Consider the following 6831-nt stretch of genomic DNA (forward strand, 5'->3'; position numbering starts at 1 on the left):
GCACCACAGAGGGATCCTCCGTTTGTGCCCAGCAAGCGCCTGCCAGACTGGGCTTCCCTGGAGCTCTCCCCCAGCATAGAGTGGTGTGGATGTGGTTTGGGGCCTTCCCCGGTGCGTTTGGGCTAGGGAGAGCACAGCCCCAGCGCAGGGGAACCAGTCCCTGAGCAGAGAGCTCCGGGCAAGTGCTCTGTGCCCAGGCCTGGAAGCCCAGTTCCCAGCACGCCGGAGAGAAGAGAGGGGTTGCGGGCCTGTTACTGGGAAGGACCGAGCGAGCTGCCAGAGCGGCGGAGCTCCAGCTCTGCGCCCAGGCGCGATAGCGCAGAGCCCCGGCCGAGAGGCTGCTCTGGCCTGGGCGAGCCTCGCCCAGCGCTTCCCAGCTTCTAGCGTTCTCGCCCGGGAAGGAGCAGGCTGCGGGAGTGTGGGAGACGTGACTGGCGCCTGGCTGGCCTCAGCTCCGCTCTGGCCTTCCCTTTGGACCTAGGAGCCAGGCCTCTTGGCAGAAGGCTCAGGGGCCGGGGGTGTGCAAACTGCCAAAGCCTCCCGCAAGCAGAGCTCTTTGTCAGGCAAAGAGAGCGCCCAGGGCTGCACTCCCAAGCGGTTGCTTGGCCGCCCAGACGAAGCGCTGGGCGGAGGGAATCAGGGTCCCAGCGCCCCTGGCTGGGCGAGGCAGCACCACAGCCAGAGGGATCCTCCGTTTGTGCCCAGCAAGCGCCTGCCAGACTGGGCTTCCCTGGAGCTCTCCCCCAGCATAGAGTGGTGTGGATGTGGTTTGGGGCCTTCCCCGGTGCGTTTGGGCTAGGGAGAGCACAGCCCCAGCGCAGGGGAACCAGTGCCTGAGCAGAGAGCTCCGGGCAAGTGCTCTGTGCCCAGGCCTGGAAGCCCAGTTCCCAGCACGCCGGAGAGAAGAGAGGGGTTGCGGGCCTGTTACTGGGAAGGACCGAGCGAGCTGCCAGAGCGGCGGAGCTCCAGCTCTGCGCCCAGGCGCGATAGCGCAGAGCCCCGGCCGAGAGGCTGCTCTGGCCTGGGCGAGCCTCGCCCAGCGCTTCCCAGCGTCTAGCGTTCTCGCCCTGGAAGGAGCAGGCTGCGCGAGTGTGGGAGACGTGACTGGCGCCTGGCTGGCCTCAGCTCCGCTCTGGCCTTCCCTTTGGACCTAGGAGCCAGGCCTCTTTGCAGAAGGCTCAGGGGCCTGGGGTGTGCAAACTGCCAAAGCCTCCCGCAAGCAGAGCTCTTTGTCAGGCAAAGAGAGCGCCCAGGGCTGCACTCCCAAGCGGTTGCTTGGCCGCCCAGCCGAAGCGCTGGGCGGAGGGAATCAGGGTCCCAGCGCCCCTGGCTGGGCGAGGCAGCACCACAGCCAGAGGGATCCTCCGTTTGTGCCCAGCAAGCGCCTGCCAGACTGGGCTTCCCTGGAGCTCTCCCCCAGCGTAGAGTGGTGTGGATGTGGTTTGGGGCCTTCCCCGGTGCGTTTGGGCTAGGGAGAGCACAGCCCCAGCGCAGGGGAACCAGTCCCTGAGCAGAGAGCTCCGGGCAAGTGCTCTGTGCCCAGGCCTGGAAGCCCAGTTCCCAGCACGCCGGAGAGAAGAGAGGGGTTGCGGGCCTGTTACTGGGAAGGACCGAGCGAGCTGCCAGAGCGGCGGAGCTCCAGCTCTGCGCCCAGGCGCGATAGCGCAGAGCCCCGGCCGAGAGGCTGCTCTGGCCTGGGCGAGCCTCGCCCAGCGCTTCCCAGCGTCTAGCGTTCTCGCCCGGGAAGGAGCAGGCTGCGCGAGTGTGGGAGACGTGACTGGCGCCTGGCTGGCCTCAGCTCCGCTCTGGCCTTCCCTTTGGACCTAGGAGCCAGGCCTCTTGGCAGAAGGCTCAGGGGCCGGGGGTGTGCAAACTGCCAAAGCCTCCCGCAAGCAGAGCTCTTTGTCAGGCAAAGAGAGCGCCCAGGGCTGCACTCCCAAGCGGTTGCTTGGCCGCCCAGACGAAGCGCTGGGCGGAGGGAATCAGGGTCCCAGCGCCCCTGGCTGGGCGAGGCAGCACCACAGCCAGAGGGATCCTCCGTTTGTGCCCAGCAAGCGCCTGCCAGACTGGGCTTCCCTGGAGCTCTCCCCCAGCGTAGAGTGGTGTGGATGTGGTTTGGGGCCTTCCCCGGTGCGTTTGGGCTAGGGAGAGCACAGCCCCAGCGCAGGGGAACCAGTCCCTGAGCAGAGAGCTCCGGGCAAGTGCTCTGTGCCCAGGCCTGGAAGCCCAGTTCCCAGCACGCCGGAGAGAAGAGAGGGGTTGCGGGCCTGTTACTGGGAAGGACCGAGGGAGCTGCCAGAGCGGCGGAGCTCCAGCTCTGCGCCCAGGCGCGATAGCGCAGAGCCCCGGCCGAGAGGCTGCTCTGGCCTGGGCGAGCCTCGCCCAGCGCTTCCCAGCGTCTAGCGTTCTCGCCCTGGAAGGAGCAGGCTGCGCGAGTGTGGGAGACGTGAGTGGCGCCTGGCTGGCCTCAGCTCCGCTCTGGCCTTCCCTTTGGACCTAGGAGCCAGGCCTCTTGGCAGAAGGCTCAGGGGCCGGTCGTGTGCAAACTGCCAAAGCCTCCCGCAAGCAGAGCTCTTTGTCAGGCAAAGAGAGCGCCCAGGGCTGCACTCCCAAGCGGTTGCTTGGCCGCCCAGACGAAGCGCTGGGCGGAGGGAATCAGGGTCCCAGCGCCCCTGGCTGGGCGAGGCAGCGCCACAGCCAGAGGGATCCTCCGTTTGTGCCCAGCAAGCGCCTGCCAGACTGGGCTTCCCTGGAGCTCTCCCCCAGCGTAGAGTGGTGTGGATGTGGTTTGGGGCCTTCCCCGGTGCGTTTGGGCTAGGGAGAGCACAGCCCCAGCGCAGGGGAACCAGTCCCTGAGCAGAGAGCTCCGGGCAAGTGCTCTGTGCCCAGGCCTGGAAGCCCAGTTCCCAGCACGCCGGAGAGAAGAGAGGGGTTGCGGGCCTGTTACTGGGAAGGACCGAGGGAGCTGCCAGAGCGGCGGAGCTCCAGCTCTGCGCCCAGGCGCGATAGCGCAGAGCCCCGGCCGAGAGGCTGCTCTGGCCTGGGCGAGCCTCGCCCAGCGCTTCCCAGCTTCTAGCGTTCTCGCCCGGGAAGGAGCAGGCTGCGGGAGTGTGGGAGACGTGACTGGCGCCTGGCTGGCCTCAGCTCCGCTCTGGCCTTCCCTTTGGACCTAGGAGCCAGGCCTCTTGGCAGAAGGCTCAGGGGCCGGGGGTGTGCAAACTGCCAAAGCCTCCCGCAAGCAGAGCTCTTTGTCAGGCAAAGAGAGCGCCCAGGGCTGCACTCCCAAGCGGTTGCTTGGCCGCCCAGACGAAGCGCTGGGCGGAGGGAATCAGGGTCCCAGCGCCCCTGGCTGGGCGAGGCAGCACCACAGCCAGAGGGATCCTCCGTTTGTGCCCAGCAAGCGCCTGCCAGACTGGGCTTCCCTGGAGCTCTCCCCCAGCATAGAGTGGTGTGGATGTGGTTTGGGGCCTTCCCCGGTGCGTTTGGGCTAGGGAGAGCACAGCCCCAGCGCAGGGGAACCAGTGCCTGAGCAGAGAGCTCCGGGCAAGTGCTCTGTGCCCAGGCCTGGAAGCCCAGTTCCCAGCACGCCGGAGAGAAGAGAGGGGTTGCGGGCCTGTTACTGGGAAGGACCGAGCGAGCTGCCAGAGCGGCGGAGCTCCAGCTCTGCGCCCAGGCGCGATAGCGCAGAGCCCCGGCCGAGAGGCTGCTCTGGCCTGGGCGAGCCTCGCCCAGCGCTTCCCAGCGTCTAGCGTTCTCGCCCTGGAAGGAGCAGGCTGCGCGAGTGTGGGAGACGTGACTGGCGCCTGGCTGGCCTCAGCTCCGCTCTGGCCTTCCCTTTGGACCTAGGAGCCAGGCCTCTTTGCAGAAGGCTCAGGGGCCTGGGGTGTGCAAACTGCCAAAGCCTCCCGCAAGCAGAGCTCTTTGTCAGGCAAAGAGAGCGCCCAGGGCTGCACTCCCAAGCGGTTGCTTGGCCGCCCAGCCGAAGCGCTGGGCGGAGGGAATCAGGGTCCCAGCGCCCCTGGCTGGGCGAGGCAGCACCACAGCCAGAGGGATCCTCCGTTTGTGCCCAGCAAGCGCCTGCCAGACTGGGCTTCCCTGGAGCTCTCCCCCAGCGTAGAGTGGTGTGGATGTGGTTTGGGGCCTTCCCCGGTGCGTTTGGGCTAGGGAGAGCACAGCCCCAGCGCAGGGGAACCAGTCCCTGAGCAGAGAGCTCCGGGCAAGTGCTCTGTGCCCAGGCCTGGAAGCCCAGTTCCCAGCACGCCGGAGAGAAGAGAGGGGTTGCGGGCCTGTTACTGGGAAGGACCGAGCGAGCTGCCAGAGCGGCGGAGCTCCAGCTCTGCGCCCAGGCGCGATAGCGCAGAGCCCCGGCCGAGAGGCTGCTCTGGCCTGGGCGAGCCTCGCCCAGCGCTTCCCAGCGTCTAGCGTTCTCGCCCGGGAAGGAGCAGGCTGCGCGAGTGTGGGAGACGTGACTGGCGCCTGGCTGGCCTCAGCTCCGCTCTGGCCTTCCCTTTGGACCTAGGAGCCAGGCCTCTTGGCAGAAGGCTCAGGGGCCGGGGGTGTGCAAACTGCCAAAGCCTCCCGCAAGCAGAGCTCTTTGTCAGGCAAAGAGAGCGCCCAGGGCTGCACTCCCAAGCGGTTGCTTGGCCGCCCAGACGAAGCGCTGGGCGGAGGGAATCAGGGTCCCAGCGCCCCTGGCTGGGCGAGGCAGCACCACAGCCAGAGGGATCCTCCGTTTGTGCCCAGCAAGCGCCTGCCAGACTGGGCTTCCCTGGAGCTCTCCCCCAGCGTAGAGTGGTGTGGATGTGGTTTGGGGCCTTCCCCGGTGCGTTTGGGCTAGGGAGAGCACAGCCCCAGCGCAGGGGAACCAGTCCCTGAGCAGAGAGCTCCGGGCAAGTGCTCTGTGCCCAGGCCTGGAAGCCCAGTTCCCAGCACGCCGGAGAGAAGAGAGGGGTTGCGGGCCTGTTACTGGGAAGGACCGAGGGAGCTGCCAGAGCGGCGGAGCTCCAGCTCTGCGCCCAGGCGCGATAGCGCAGAGCCCCGGCCGAGAGGCTGCTCTGGCCTGGGCGAGCCTCGCCCAGCGCTTCCCAGCGTCTAGCGTTCTCGCCCTGGAAGGAGCAGGCTGCGCGAGTGTGGGAGACGTGAGTGGCGCCTGGCTGGCCTCAGCTCCGCTCTGGCCTTCCCTTTGGACCTAGGAGCCAGGCCTCTTGGCAGAAGGCTCAGGGGCCGGTCGTGTGCAAACTGCCAAAGCCTCCCGCAAGCAGAGCTCTTTGTCAGGCAAAGAGAGCGCCCAGGGCTGCACTCCCAAGCGGTTGCTTGGCCGCCCAGACGAAGCGCTGGGCGGAGGGAATCAGGGTCCCAGCGCCCCTGGCTGGGCGAGGCAGCGCCACAGCCAGAGGGATCCTCCGTTTGTGCCCAGCAAGCGCCTGCCAGACTGGGCTTCCCTGGAGCTCTCCCCCAGCGTAGAGTGGTGTGGATGTGGTTTGGGGCCTTCCCCGGTGCGTTTGGGCTAGGGAGAGCACAGCCCCAGCGCAGGGGAACCAGTCCCTGAGCAGAGAGCTCCGGGCAAGTGCTCTGTGCCCAGGCCTGGAAGCCCAGTTCCCAGCACGCCGGAGAGAAGAGAGGGGTTGCGGGCCTGTTACTGGGAAGGACCGAGGGAGCTGCCAGAGCGGCGGAGCTCCAGCTCTGCGCCCAGGCGCGATAGCGCAGAGCCCCGGCCGAGAGGCTGCTCTGGCCTGGGCGAGCCTCGCCCAGCGCTTCCCAGCGTCTAGCGTTCTCGCCCTGGAAGGAGCAGGCTGCGCGAGTGTGGGAGACGTGACTGGCGCCTGGCTGGCCTCAGCTCCGCTCTGGCCTTCCCTTTGGACCTAGGAGCCAGGCCTCTTGGCAGAAGGCTCAGGGGCCGGTCGTGTGCAAACTGCCAAAGCCTCCCGCAAGCAGAGCTCTTTGTCAGGCAAAGAGAGCGCCCAGGGCTGCACTCCCAAGCGGTTGCTTGGCCGCCCAGACGAAGCGCTGGGCGGAGGGAATCAGGGTCCCAGCGCCCCTGGCTGGGCGAGGCAGCACCACAGCCAGAGGGATCCTCCGTTTGTGCCCAGCAAGCGCCTGCCAGACTGGGCTTCCCTGGAGCTCTCCCCCAGCGTAGAGTGGTGTGGATGTGGTTTGGGGCCTTCCCCGGTGCGTTTGGGCTAGGGAGAGCACAGCCCCAGCGCAGGGGAACCAGTCCCTGAGCAGAGAGCTCCGGGCAAGTGCTCTGTGCCCAGGCCTGGAAGCCCAGTTCCCAGCACGCCGGAGAGAAGAGAGGGGTTGCGGGCCTGTTACTGGGAAGGACCGAGCGAGCTGCCAGAGCGGCGGAGCTCCAGCTCTGGGCCCAGGCGCGATAGCGCAGAGCCCCGGCCGAGAGGCTGCTCTGGCCTGGGCGAGCCTCGCCCAGCGCTTCCCAGCGTCTAGCGTTCTCGCCCGGGAAGGAGCAGGCTGCGCGAGTGTGGGAGACGTGACTGGCGCCTGGCTGGCCTCAGCTCCGCTCTGGCCTTCCCTTTGGACCTAGGAGCCAGGCCTCTTTGCAGAAGGCTCAGGGGCCTGGGGTGTGCAAACTGCCAAAACCTCCCGCAAGCAGAGCTCTTTGTCAGGCAAAGAGAGCGCCCAGGGCTGCACTCCCAAGCGGTTGCTTGGCCGCCCAGACGAAGCGCTGGGCGGAGGGAATCAGGGTCCCAGCGCCCCTGGCTGGGCGAGGCAGCACCACAGCCAGAGGGATCCTCCGTTTGTGCCCAGCAAGCGCCTGCCAGACTGGGCTTCCCTGGAGCTCTCCCCCAGCGTAGAGTGGTGTGGATGTGGTTTGGG

Source organism: Bubalus kerabau, chromosome 5 (genome assembly GCF_029407905.1).
Source record: "Bubalus kerabau isolate K-KA32 ecotype Philippines breed swamp buffalo chromosome 5, PCC_UOA_SB_1v2, whole genome shotgun sequence".
NCBI lineage: Eukaryota > Metazoa > Chordata > Mammalia > Artiodactyla > Bovidae > Bubalus > Bubalus kerabau.